The sequence below is a fragment of the Salmo salar genome, chromosome ssa02 (genome assembly GCF_905237065.1).
Source record: "Salmo salar chromosome ssa02, Ssal_v3.1, whole genome shotgun sequence".
Taxonomy (NCBI): Eukaryota; Metazoa; Chordata; class Actinopteri; order Salmoniformes; family Salmonidae; genus Salmo; species Salmo salar.
This window is the reverse complement of record NC_059443.1, coordinates 10,226,709-10,242,123: the sequence shown is the minus strand read 5'-3', so window position 1 is coordinate 10,242,123 and position 15,415 is coordinate 10,226,709. Positions and strand designations below refer to the sequence as shown.

The 15,415-nt window shown below is 45.5% G+C and overlaps 1 pseudogene; it reads left to right on the top strand.

Moving 5' to 3' along the window:
• LOC123733372 (dynein axonemal heavy chain 11-like) overlaps positions 1 to 10,619 on the top strand; it is a 140,235-nt pseudogene extending 129,616 nt beyond the window's left edge.
• The last annotated feature ends 4,796 nt before the right edge of the window (positions 10,620 to 15,415 follow it).

The following is a 15,415-nucleotide window of genomic DNA, read 5'->3' as shown; positions in this document are numbered from 1 at the left end:
CCAGAACTCCCTAGTCACATCAGACATCACAGTTACCAGAACTCCCTAGTCACATCACTTACCAGAACTCCCTAGTCACATCAGACATCACAGTTACCAGAACTCCCTAGTCACATCACTTACCAGAACTCCCTAGTCACATCACTTACCAGAACTCCCTAGTCACATCACTTACCAGAACTCCCTAGTCACATCACTTACCAGAACTCCCTAGTCACATCACTTACCAGAACTCCCTAGTCACATCACTTACCAGAACTCCCTAGTCACATCACTTACCAGAACTCCCTAGTCACATCACTTACCAGAACTCCCTAGTCACATCAGTTACCAGAACTCCCTAGTCACATCAGTTACCAGAACTCCCTAGTCACATCAGTTACCAGAACTCCCTAGTCACATCACTTACCAGAACTCCCTAGTCACATCAGTTACCAGAACTCCCTAGTCACATCAGTTACCAGAACTCCCTAGTCACATCAGACATCACAGTTACCAGAACTCCCTAGTCACATCAATTACCAGAACTCCCTAGTCACATCAGACATCACAGTTACCAGAACTCCCTAGTCACATCACTTACCAGAACTCCCTAGTCACATCACTTACCAGAACTCCCTAGTCACATCAGTTACCAGTACTCCCTCTTCACATCAGTTACCAGAACTCCCTAGTCACATCAGTTACCAGAACTCCCTAGTCACATCAGTTACCAGAACTCCCTAGTCACATCAGTTACCAGAACTCCCTAGTCACATCACTTACCAGAACTCCCTAGTCACATCACTTAGCAGAACACCCTAGTCACATCAGACATCACAGTTACCAGAACTCCCTAGTCACATCAGTTACCAGAACTCCCTAGTCACATCAGTTACCAGAACTCCCTAGTCACATCACTTACCAGAACTCCCTAGTCACATCACTTACCAGAACTCCCTAGTCACATCACTTACCAGAACTCCCTAGTCATATCAGACATCACAGTTACCAGAACTCCCTAGTCACATCAGTTACCAGAACTCCCTAGTCACATCAGACTCACAGTTACCAGAACTCCCTAGTCACATCACTTACCAGAACTCCCTAGTCACATCACTTTCCAGAACTCCCTAGTCACATCAGTTACCAGAACTCCCTAGTCACATCAGTTACCAGAACTCCCTAGTCACATCAGTTACCAGAACTCCCTAGTCACATCAGACATCACAGTTACCAGAACTCCCTAGTCACATCACTTACCAGAACTCCCTAGTCACGTCACTTACCAGAACTCCCTAGTCACATCACTTACCAGAACTCCCTAGTCACATCACTTACCAGAACTCCCTAGTCACATCACTTACCAGAACTCCCTAGTCACATCACTTACCAGAACTCCCTAGTCACATCAGACATCACACTTACCAGAACTCCCTAGTCACATCACTTACCAGAACTCCCTAGTCACATCAGTTACCAGAACTCCCTAGTCACATCAGACATCACAGTTACCAGAACTTCCTAGTCACATCAGTTACCAGAACTCCCTAGTCACATCACTTACCAGAACTCCCTAGTCACATCAGACGTCACAGTTACCAGAACTCCCTAGTCACATCAGTTACCAGAACTCCCTAGTCACATCACTTACCAGAACTCCCTAGTCACATCAGACATCACAGTTACCAGAACTCCCTAGTCACATCACTTACCAGAACTCCCTAGTCACATCAGACATCACAGTTACCAGAACTCCCTAGTCACATCACTTACCAGAACTCCCTAGTCACATCACTTACCAGAACTCCCTAGTCACATCACTTACCATAACTCCCTAGTCACATCACTTACCAGAACTCCCTAGTCACATCACTTACCAGAACTCCCTAGTCACATCACTTACCAGAACTCCCTAGTCACATCACTTACCAGAACTCCCTAGTCACATCAGTTACCAGAACTCCCTAGTCACATCAGACCTTACCAGAACTCCCTAGTCACATCAGTTACCAGAACTCCCTAGTCACATCAGACATCACAGTTACCAGAACTCCCTAGTCACATCAGTTACCAGAACTCCCTAGTCACATCAGTTACCAGAACTCCCTAGTCACATCAGTTACCAGAACTCCCTAGTCACATCAGACATCACAGTTACCAGAACTCCCTAGTCACATCAGTTACCAGAACTCCCTAGTCACATCAGACTCACTTACCAGAACTCCCTAGTCACATCACTTACCAGAACTCCCTAGTCACATCACTTACCAGAACTCCCTAGTCACATCAGTTACCAGAACTCCCTAGTCACATCACTTACCAGAACTCCCTCTTCACATCAGTTACCAGAACTCCCTAGTCACATCAGTTACCAGAACTCCCTAGTCACATCAGTTACCAGAACTCCCTAGTCACATCAGTTACCAGAACTCCCTAGTCACATCACTTACCAGAACTCCCTAGTCACATCACTTACCAGAACTCCCTAGTCACATCAGACATCACAGTTACCAGAACTCCCTAGTCACATAACTTAGCAGAACTCCCTAGTCACATCAGACATCACAGTTACCAGAACTCCCTAGTCACATCACTTAGCAGAACTCCCTAGTCACATCAGACATCACAGTTACCAGAACTCCCTAGTCACATCAGTTACCAGAACTCCCTAGTCACATCAGTTACCAGAACTCCCTAGTCACATCACTTACCAGAACTCCCTAGTCACATCACTTACCAGAACTCCCTAGTCACATCACTTACCAGAACTCCCTAGTCACATCACTTACCAGAACTCCCTAGTCACATCAGACATCACAGTTACCAGAACTCCCTAGTCACATCAGTTACCAGAACTCCCTAGTCACATCAGACATCACAGTTACCAGAACTCCCTAGTCACATCACTTTCCAGAACTCCCTAGTCACATCAGTTACCAGAACTCCCTAGTCACATCAGTTACCAGAACTCCCTAGTCACATCAGTTACCAGAACTCCCTAGTCACATCAGACATCACAGTTACCAGAACTCCCTAGTCACATCAGTTACCAGAACTCCCTAGTCACGTCACTTACCAGAACTCCCTAGTCACGTCACTTACCAGAACTCCCTAGTCACGTCACTTACCAGAACTCCCTAGTCACATCACTTACCAGAACTCCCTAGTCACATCACTTACCAGAACTCCCTAGTCACATCACTTACCAGAACTCCCTAGTCACATCAGACATCACACTTACCAGAACTCCCTAGTCACATCACTTACCAGAACTCCCTAGTCACATCAGTTACCAGAACTCCCTAGTCACATCACTTACCAGAACTCCCTAGTCACATCAGACATCACAGTTACCAGAACTTCCTAGTCACATCAGTTACCAGAACTCCCTAGTCACATCACTTACCAGAACTCCCTAGTCACATCAGACGTCACAGTTACCAGAACTCCCTAATCACATCAGTTACCAGAACTCCCTAGTCACATCAGACATCACAGTTACCAGAACTCCCTAGTCACATCAGTTACCAGAACTCCCTAGTCACATCAGTTACCAGAACTCCCTAGTCACATCAGTTACCAGAACTCCCTAGTCACATCAGTTACCAGAACTCCCTAGTCACATCAGTTACCAGAACTCCCTAGTCACATCAGTTACCAGAACTCCCTAGTCACAATAGACATCACAGTTACCAGAACTCCCTAGTCACATCAGTTACCAGAACTCCCTAGTCACATCAGTTACCAGAACTGCCTAGTCACATATGTTACCAGAACTCCCTAGTCACATCAGTTACCAGAACTCCCTAGTCACATCAGTTACCAGAACTCCCTAGTCACATCAGTTACCAGAACTCCCTAGTCACATCAGTTACCAGAACTCCCTAGTCACATCAGTTACCAGAACTCCCTAGTCACATCAGTTACCAGAACTCCCTAGTCACATCAGTTACCAGAACTCCCTAGTCACATCACTTACCAGAACTCCCTAGTCACATCAGTTACCAGAACTCCCTAGTCACATCACTTACCAGAACTCCCTAGTCACATCACTTACCAGAACTCCCTAGTCACATCACTTACCAGAACTCCCTAGTCACATCACTTACCAGAACTCCCTAGTCACATCAGTTACCAGAACTCCCTAGTCACATCAGTTGCCAGAACTCCCTAGTCACATCAGACATCACAGTTACCAGAACTCCCTAGTCACATCAGTTACCAGAACTCCCTAGTCACATCACTTAACAGAACTCCCTAGTCACATCAGACATCACAGTTACCAGAACTCCCTAGTCACATCACTTACCAGAACTCCCTAGTCACATCAGACATCACAGTTACCAGAACTCCCTAGTCACATCACTTACCAGAACTCCCTAGTCACATCACTTACCAGAACTCCCTAGTCACATCACTTACCAGAACTCCCTAGTCACATCACTTACCAGAACTCCCTAGTCACATCACTTACCAGAACTCCCTAGTCACATCACTTACCAGAACTCCCTAGTCACATCAGTTACCAGAACTCCCTAGTCACATCACTTACCAGAACTCCCTAGTCACATCACTTACCAGAACTCCCTAGTCACATCAGTTACCAGAACTCCCTAGTCACATCACTTACCAGAACTCCCTAGTCACATCAGTTACCAGAACTCCCTAGTCACATCAGTTACCAGAACTCCCTAGTCACATCAGTTACCAGAACTCCCTTGTCACATCAGTTACCAGAACTCCCTAGTCACATCAGTTACCAGAACTCCCTAGTCACATCAGTTACCAGAACTCCCTAGTCACATCAGTTACCAGAACTCCCTAGTCACATCAGTTACCAGAACTCCCTAGTCACATCAGTTACCAGAACTCCCTAGTCACATCAGTTACCAGAACTCCCTAGTCACATCAGTTACCAGAACTCCCTAGTCACATCAGTTACCAGAACTCCCTAGTCACATCAGTTACCAGAACTCCCTAGTCACATCAGTTACCAGAACTCCCTAGTCACATCAGTTACCAGAACTCCCTAGTCACATCAGTTACCAGAACTCCCTAGTCACATCAGTTACCAGAACTCCCTAGTCACATCAGTTACCAGAACTCCCTAGTCACATCAGTTACCAGAACTCCCCTAGTCACATCAGTTACCAGAACTCCCTAGTCACATCAGTTACCAGAACTCCCTAGTCACATCAGTTACCAGAACTCCCTAGTCACATCAGTTACCAGAACTCCCTAGTCACATCACTTACCAGAACTCCCTAGTCACATCAGTTACCAGAACTCCCTAGTCACATCAGTTACCAGAACTCCCTAGTCACATCAGTTACCAGAACTCCCTAGTCACATCAGTTACCAGAACTCCCTAGTCACATCAGTTACCAGAACTCCCTAGTCACATCACTTACCAGAACTCCCTAGTCACATCACTTACCAGAACTCCCTAGTCACATCACAGTTACCAGAACTCCCTAGTCACATCACTTACCAGAACTCCCTAGTCACATCACTTACCAGAACTCCCTAGTCACATCACTTACCAGAACTCCCTAGTCACATCAGACATCACAGTTACCAGAACTCCCTAGTCACATCAGTTACCAGAACTCCCTAGTCACATCACTTACCAGAACTCCCTAGTCACATCACTTACCAGAACTCCCTAGTCACATCAGTTACCAGAACTCCCTAGTCACATCAGTTACCAGAACTCCCTAGTCACATCAGTTACCAGAACTCCCTAGTCACATCAGTTACCAGAACTCCCTAGTCACATCACTTACCACAGTTACCAGAACTCCCTAGTCACATCAGTTACCAGAACTCCCTAGTCACATCAGTTACCAGAACTCCCTAGTCACATCAGTTACCAGAACTCCCTAGTCACATCAGTTACCAGAACTCCCTAGTCACATCAGTTACCAGAACTCCCTAGTCACATCAGTTACCAGAACTCCCTAGTCACATCAGTTACCAGAACTCCCTAGTCACATCAGTTACCAGAACTCCCTAGTCACATCAGTTACCAGAACTCCCTAGTCACATCAGTTACCAGAACTCCCTAGTCACATCACTTACCACAGTTACCAGAACTCCCTAGTCACATCAGTTACCAGAACTCCCTAGTCACATCAGTTACCAGAACTCCCTAGTCACATCAGTTACCAGAACTCCCTAGTCACATCAGTTACCAGAACTCCCTAGTCACATCAGTTACCAGAACTCCCTAGTCACATCAGTTACCAGAACTCCCTAGTCACATCAGTTACCAGAACTCCCTAGTCACATCAGTTACCAGAACTCCCTAGTCACATCAGTTACCAGAACTCCCTAGTCACATCAGTTACCAGAACTCCCTAGTCACATCACTTACCAGAACTCCCTAGTCACATCAGTTACCAGAACTCCCTAGTCACATCAGTTACCAGAACTCCCTAGTCACATCAGACCTTACCAGAACTCCCTAGTCACATCACTTACCAGAACTCCCTAGTCACATCACTTACCAGAACTCCCTAGTCACATCACTTACCAGAACTCCCTAGTCACATCAGCTTACCAGAACTCCCTAGTCACATCAGTTACCAGAACTCCCTAGTCACATCACTTACCAGAACTCCCTAGTCACATCAGACATCACTTACCAGAACTCCCTAGTCACATCACTTACCAGAACTCCCTAGTCACATCAGCATCACTTACCAGAACTCCCTAGTCACATCACTTACCAGAACTCCCTAGTCACATCACGTTACCAGAACTCCCTAGTCACATCACTTACCAGAACTCCCTAGTCACATCACTTACCAGAACTCCCTAGTCACATCAGTTACCAGAACTCCCTAGTCACATCACTTACCAGAACTCCCTAGTCACATCAGTTACCAGAACTCCCTAGTCACATCACTTGTACAGAACTCCCTAGTCACATCACTTACCAGAACTCCCTAGTCACATCAGTTACCAGAACTCCCTAGTCACATCAGTTACCAGAACTCCCTAGTCACATCAGTTACCAGAACTCCCTAGTCACATCAGTTACCAGAACTCCCTAGTCACATCACTTACCAGAACTCCCTAGTCACATCAGTTACCAGAACTCCCTAGTCACATCAGTTACCAGAACTCCCTAGTCACATCAGTTACCAGAACTCCCTAGTCACATCAGTTACCAGAACTCCCTAGTCACATCAGTTACCAGAACTCCCTAGTCACATCAGTTACCAGAACTCCCTAGTCACATCAGTTACCAGAACTCCCCTAGTCACATCAGTTACCAGAACTCCCTAGTCACATCAGTTACCAGAACTCCCTAGTCACATCAGTTACCAGAACTCCCTAGTCACATCAGTTACCAGAACTCCCTAGTCACATCAGTTACCAGAACTCCCTAGTCACATCAGTTACCAGAACTCCCTAGTCACATCAGTTACCAGAACTCCCTAGTCACATCAGTTACCAGAACTCCCTAGTCACATCAGACATCACAGTTACCAGAACTCCCTAGTCACATCAGTTACCAGAACTCCCTAGTCACATCAGACATCACAGTTACCAGAACTCCCTAGTCACGTCACTTACCAGAACTCCCTAGTCACGTCACTTACCAGAACTCCCTAGTCACGTCACTTACCAGAACTCCCTAGTCACATCACTTACCAGAACTCCCTAGTCACATCACTTACCAGAACTCCCTAGTCACATCAGACATCACAGTTACCAGAACTCCCTAGTCACGTCACTTACCAGAACTCCCTAGTCACGTCACTTACCAGAACTCCCTAGTCACATCACTTACCAGAACTCCCTAGTCACATCACTTACCAGAACTCCCTAGTCACATCACTTACCAGAACTCCCTAGTCACATCAGACGTCACAGTTACCAGAACTCCCTAGTCACATCAGTTACCAGAACTCCCTAGTCACATCAGTTATCACAGTTACCAGAACTCCCTAGTCACATCAGTTACCAGAACTCCCTAGTCACATCAGTTACCAGAAGTCCCTAGTCACATCAGACATCACAGTTACCAGAACTCCCTAGTCACATCAATTACCAGAACTCCCTAGTCACATCAGACATCACAGTTACCAGAACTCCCTAGTCACATCACAGTTACCAGAACTCCCTAGTCACATCAGTTACCAGAACTCCCTAGTCACATCACTTACCAGAACTCCCTAGTCACATCACTTACCAGAACTCCCTAGTCACATCACTTACCAGAACTCCCTAGTCACATCACTTACCAGAACTCCCTAGTCACATCACTTACCAGAGCTCCCTAGTCACATCACTTACCAGAACTCCCTAGTCACATCACTTACCAGAACTCCCTAGTCACATCACTTACCAGAACTCCCTAGTCACATCACTTACCAGAACTCCCTAGTCACATCACTTACCAGAACTCCCTAGTCACATCACTTACCAGAACTCCCTAGTCACATCAGTTACCAGAACTCCCTAGTCACATCAGTTACCAGAACTCCCTAGTCACATCAGTTACCAGAACTCCCTAGTCACATCAGTTACCAGAACTCCCTAGTCACATCACTTACCAGAACTCCCTAGTCACATCAGACATCACAGTTACCAGAACTCCCTAGTCACATCACTTACCAGAACTCCCTAGTCACATATCTTACCAGAACTCCCTAGTCACATCAGTTACCAGAACTCCCTAGTCACATCAGACATCACAGTTACCAGAACTCCCTAGTCACATCACTTACCAGAACTCCCTAGTCACATCAGACATCACAGTTACCAGAACTCCCTAGTCACATCAGTTACCAGAACTCCCTAGTCACATCAGACATCACAGTTACCAGAACTCCCTAGTCACATCAGTTACCAGAACTCCCTAGTCACATCAGTTACCAGAACTCCCTAGTCACATCAGTTACCAGAACTCCCTAGTCACATCAGTTACCAGAACTCCCTAGTCACATCACTTACCAGAACTCCCTATTCACATCACTTACCAGAACTCCCTAGTCACATCACTTACCAGAACTCCCTAGTCACATCACTTACCAGAACTCCCTAGTCACATCACTTACCAGAACTCCCTAGTCACATCACTTACCAGAACTCCCTAGTCACATCACTTACCAGAACTCCCTAGTCACATCACTTACCAGAACTCCCTAGTCACATCGCTTACCAGAACTCCCTAGTCACATCGCTTACCAGAACTCCCTAGTCACATCGCTTACCAGAACTCCCTAGTCACATCGCTTACCAGAACTCCCTAGTCACAACAGTTACCAGAACTCCCTAGTCACATCAGTTACCAGAACTCCCTAGTCACATCAGTTACCAGAACTCCCTAGTCACATCAGTTACCAGAACTCCCTAGTCACATCAGTTACCAGAACTCCCTAGTCACATCAGTTACCAGAACTCCCTAGTCACATCAGTTACCAGAACTCCCTAGTCACATCACTTACCAGAACTCCCTAGTCACATCACTTACCAGAACTCCCTAGTCACATCACTTACCACAGTTACCAGAACTCCCTAGTCACATCACTTACCAGAACTCCCTAGTCACATCAGACATCACAGTTACCAAAACACCCCAAGTCACTGATAAACTATATTTTGATGAGTACTGTTAGATCACCAACAACCAAAGTGTTTCCTGTTGGCCCTTTTAGAAGATGTACAAGTGGAATTGATGATCAAACTAGTACTGGCCTATACCCCTCAAACTCAACTCTGGACCTCAAAGCCAATTCCACTGCAGTTTTTCATTGTTCCCCTCTCATTAGGGACTGATTTAGACCTGGAACACCAGGTGAGTGCAATTAATTATCAGGTAGAACAGAAAACCAGCAGGCTCTGGATCTCGTAGTGTAAGCGGTGAATACCCCTGGCCTATATGGCATTGTTCCCCAACCCTGGTCCTCAGGTACCTCCAACAGTACATGTTTTTATTGTAACCCTGGACAAGCACCCCTGATTCAACTTGTCAACTAATCATTAAGCCCTCAATGAGTTGAATGAGGTGTGTTTGTCCAGGGCTACAACAACACTGTGTAGTGTTGGAGGTACTGGATGACCAGGGTTGGGAAACACTGCTGGATGGTACAGATAACTTTTCTTTGTCACCTCACCATCTCTACTCGTTCTCCTAGTAACACCAGCAGATGGTGCTGCTGTTCTGTTCTGATTGGAGATCTGGATCTTACAACCGCATATCTTAGACGTGAAGCATTTTTTCATCACAGCTTGTTGCCTTAAAGCACAGCTTCAACACAGGAAGAACTTGACCAGAACCGAGTGAGATGGAGGACATTCGTCAATGGCCTATGCTCCTAATAGGAGCCAAGGGCTTAAGTCAAGAAAGAACCCAATGTTGTGTCACTCACTCTGTAGCATGAGGGAGGTGCAGTAGTAGTTGAGGGGTACTTCAGTGGTCATGTCAATCTCTGTCTGTCAGGTGGTCTACCTGATTCCTGACCAGAGAAGTTCTTCTCCACGCTTGCATTCCCCACCAGCATCAGGGGTTGGCCCCTCTCCAGCAACAGATCCATGAAGTACCTCAGATGCGCCGTCTCAGCCGTGTGCACCAGAGCGGCCTAAAGTACAGCAGCCGTAGAAAACAACTGAGAAAAGAGTGAAGTGTGAACACAGAAATGGTTACAGCATGGTTATATCACTCACTTTGAAAGCCATGTATTGACCGACACCAAGTCAGTGAGTTGTTCATAATTGATAATGTCTTATGTGTCCCGTGTACACCGCCACTGTTCGGGGATAATAGCGTCGTTAGGTGGGAACAAAACCCTGCTAATTACAGCTCAGCCAGAGGCGGCAGGCAGCAGGCAGGCAGCTGTGGGCAGGAGGACTGGGAGGAGGCAATAGAGCGTGGGTTGAGAGTCTAGAGTCTGTGCTTTTACACCCACACCCTCTGCTATGCGGTGTGCTAGATGGTAATCAGACACAGTGGCAGGGCTTTGTTCCGTCCTAGCTAGGGACCCCCACTATGACCTCATGATGTGTGGCTTTACCCTCTCATGCTCGCTGATGCGTTCAGACATTTTTAATACGGCCGCATTGTTCATTTCTTGTCATTGTTTTTGAAAGGATGGTGTCTTTCTCTCTGAAACGTGTATTCCGATGTTCTTTGAAAAGTTGCAACAGGAAGGTAAAGCTGCAACAGGAAGATATTATTCCCATGTAGTCTACAATAAAAACATCAACTGTAACCGGGAGGTTTTCCAGAACTCTGGCTGTGCGGCTAGTTAATTACATGATACAGAGAGACAAAAGAGAGAGACAAAAGAGAGAGTCTACAGAGAGAGTCTACAGAGAGCAAATACAGAAAGCGGCTACTACAGAGAGAGTCTACAGAGAGAGTCTACTACAGAGAGAGTCTACTACAGAGAGCGGCTACTACAGAGAGCGGCTACTACAGAGAGCGGCTACTACAGAGAGCGGCTACTACAGAGAGCGGCTACTACAGAGAGAGTCTACAGAGAGAGTCTACAGAGAGAGTCTACAGAGAGAGTCTACAGAGAGCGACTACTACAAAGAGAGTCTACAGAGAGAGTCTACAGAGAGCGGCTACTACAAAGAGAGTCTACAGAGAGCAACGCACACAGTCTGCAGCCAGGAGACAAGAGATGAGCAGAAAAAAAACATCTCAGAGAGAGAGAGAGAGAGCAAGCTGCACAGGACAATCCCAGGTCCTGTGGGTTGACGTATAGGATGACTACTCTGGACGCAGTGGCAGGAATGGCTGTCCTCAGGTGACTGATCTCAAACACCAGCCTCAAGGATGGGGTGAGAGGAACAAGTTGATTACTGGCCGGGGTCAAGACCTGGGAGGAAGACATGGGGGGTTCAAGCACTACAGATATGACCAATCGCAAAACACACAGCCGAAAACAGAACCACAAGCTACAATTTAATGATTTTGTAGTTTTATTAATAAAAAGTACTACAATACATACAGTTTAAGTCTGAAGTTTACATACACCTTAGCTAAATACATTTAAACTCAGTTTTTCACAATTCCTGACATTTAATCCTAGTAAAAAGTCCCTGTCTTGGGTCAATTAGGATCAACACTTTATTTTAAGAATGTGAAATGTCAGAATAATAGTAGAGAGAATGATTTATTTCAGCTTTTATTTCTTTCATCACATTCACAGTGGGTCAGAAGTTTACATACACGCAATTAGTATTTGGTAGCATTGCCTTTAAATTGTTTAACTTGGGCCAAACATTTCAGGTAGCCTTCGACAAGCTTCCCACAATAAGTTGGGGGAATTTTGGCCCATTCCTCCTGACAGAGCTGGTGTAACTGAATCAGGTTTGTAGGCCTCCTTGCTTGCACACACTTTTTCAGTTCAGCCCACAAATGTTCTATAGGATTGAGGTCAGGGCTTTGTGATGGCCACTCCAATACCTTGACTTTGTTGTCCTTAAGCCATTTTGCCACAACTTTGGAAGTATGCTTGGGGTCATTGTCCATTTGAAAGACCCATTTGCGACCAAGCTTTAACTTCCTGACTGATGTCTTGAGATGTTGCTTCAATATATCCACATAATTTTCCTTTCTCATGATGCCATCTATTTTGTGAAGTGCACCAGTCCCTCCTGCAGCAAAGCACCCCCACAACATGATGCTGCCACCCCCGTGCTTCTCGGTTGGGATGGTGTTCTTTGGCCTGCAAGCCTCCCCCTTTTTCCTCCAAACATAACAATGGTCATTATTGCCAAACAGTTCTATTTTTGTTTCATTAGACCAGAGGACATTTCTCCAAAAAGTACGATCTTTGACCCCATGTGCAGTTGCAAACCATAGTCTGGCTTTTTTATGACGGTTTTGGAGCAATGGCTTCTTCCTTGCTGAGCGGCCTTTCAGGTTATGACGACATAGGGCTCATTGTACAGTGGATATAGATACTTTTGTACCTGTTTCCTCCAGCATCTTCACAAGGTCCTTTACTGTTGGTCTGGGATTGATTTGCACTTTTCGCACCAAAGTACGTTCATTTCTAGGAGACAGAACGCATCTCCTTCCTGAGCAGTATGATGGCTGAGTGGTCCCATGGTGTTTATACTTGCGTACTATTGTTTGTATGATGAACGTGGTACCTTCAGGCATTTGGAAATTGCTCCCAAGGATTAACCAGACTTGTGGAGGTCTACAAATTCTTTTTTTTCTGAGGTCTTGGCTGATTTCTTTTGATTTTCCCATGATGTCAAGCAAAGAGGCACCGGGTTTGACGGTAGGCCTTGAAATACATCCATAGGTACCCCTCCAATTGACTCAAATTATGTCAATTAGCCTATCAGAAGCTTCTAAAGCCATGGCATAATTTTCTTTAATTTTCCAAGCTGTTTAAAGGCACAGTCAACTTAGTGTATGTGAACTTCTGACCCACTGGAATTGTGATACAGTGAATTATAAGTGAAATAATCTGTCTGTAAACAATTGTTGAAAAATTACTTGTGTCATGCACAAAGTCGATGTCCTAACTGACTTGCCAAAACTATAGTTTGTTATGAAGAAATTAGTGGAGTGGTTGAAAACGAGTTTGAATGATTCCAACCTAAGGGTATGTAAATGTCCCACTTCAACTGTATGTAGTTGTATTATTATTTTACAATAAATATGATAATATTTTATTGACATTACAATGGCAACCGTGCTCAGTATACCACAGTACCTTAATATTCTACACTGGAAGAACATGTACTAAATGTGGAGATTGTGTTGCAGTAGTGGATTGGTGTTTTGTAATAGTGGATTGGTGTGTTTTGTAATAGTGGATTGGTGTGTCGTAGTAGTGGATTGGAGTGTTGTAATAGTGGATTGGAGTGTTGTAATAGTGGATTGGAGTGTTGTAATAGTGGATTGGAGTGTTGTAGCGGTGGATTGGAGTGTTGTAGCGGTGGATTGGAGTGTTGTAGCGGTGGATTGGAGTGTTGTAGCGGTGGATTGGAGTGTTGTAATAGTGATTTGGAGTGTTGTAGCGGTGGATTGGTGTGGTGTAGCGGTGGATTGGTGTGGTGTAGCGGTGGATTGGTGTGGTGTAGCGGTGGATTGGTTTGTTGTAATGGTGGATTGGTGCGTTTTAGTGGTGGATTGCTGTGTTATAGTAGTGGATTGGTGTGGTGTAGTAGTGGATTGCTGTGTTATAGTAGTGGATTGGTGTGGTGTAGTAGTGGATTGGTGTGGTGTAGTAGTGGATTGGTGTGGTGTAGTAGTGGATTGGTGTGTTGTAGTAGTGGATTGGTGTGGTGGATTGGAGTGTTGTAATAGTGGATTGGAGTGTTGTAGCAGTGGATTGGTGTGGTGTAGCGGTGGATTGGATTGGAGTGTTGTAGCGGTGGATTGGAGTGCTGTAGCGGTGGATCGGTGTGGTGTAGCGGTGGATTGGTGTGGTGGATTGGTGTAGTGGTGGATTGGTTTGTTGTAATAGTGGATTGGTGCGTTTTAGTGGTGGATTGGTGCGTTGTGGTAGTGGATTGGTGTGGTGTGATAGTGGATTGGTGTGGTGTGATAGTGGATTGGTGTGGTGTGATAGTGGATTGGTGTGTTGTAGTAGTGGATTGGTGTGTTGTAGTAGTGGATTGGTGTGTTGTAGTAGTGGATTGGTGTGGTGTAGCGGTGGATTGGTGTGGTGGATTGGTGTAGTGGTGGATTGGTTTGTTGTAATAGTGGATTGGTGCGTTTTAGTGGTGGATTGGTGTGTTGTGGTAGTGGATTGGTGTGTTGTAATAGTGGATTGGAGTGTTGTAATAGTAGATTGGTGTGTTGTAGTAGTGGATTGGTGTGTTGTAGCAGTGGATTGGTGTGGTGTTTGCAACGCCAGCATGGTGTGTGCAATGCCAGGGTTGTGGGTTCGATTCCCATGGGGGGCCAGTACAACAACAAAAAAATGCATGAAATGAAATGTTTGTATTCACTACTGTAAGTTGCTCTGGATAAGAGCGTCTGCTAAATGACTAAATGTAAATGTAGTAGTGGATTGGTGTGGTGTAGTGGTGGATTGGTGTGTTTTAGTGGTGGATTGGTGTGTTTTAGTGGTGGATTGGTGTGTTTTAGTGGTGGATTGGTGTGTTGTAGTAGTGGATTGGTGTGGTGTAGTAGTGGTGTGGTGTAGTGTAGTAGTGGATTGGTGTGGTGTAGTAGTGGATTGGTGTGGTGTAGTAGTGGATTGGTGTGGTGTAGTAGTGGATTGGTGTGGTGTAGTAGTGGATTGGTGTGTTGTAGTAGTGGATTGGTGTGGTGTTTGCAACGCCAGCATGGTGTGTGCAATGCCAGGGTTGTGGGTTCGATTCCCATGGGGGGCCAGTACAACAACAAAAAAATGCATGAAATGAAATGTTTGTATTCACTACTGTAAGTTGCTCTGGATAAGAGCGTCTGCTAAATGACTAAATGTAAATGTAGTAGTGG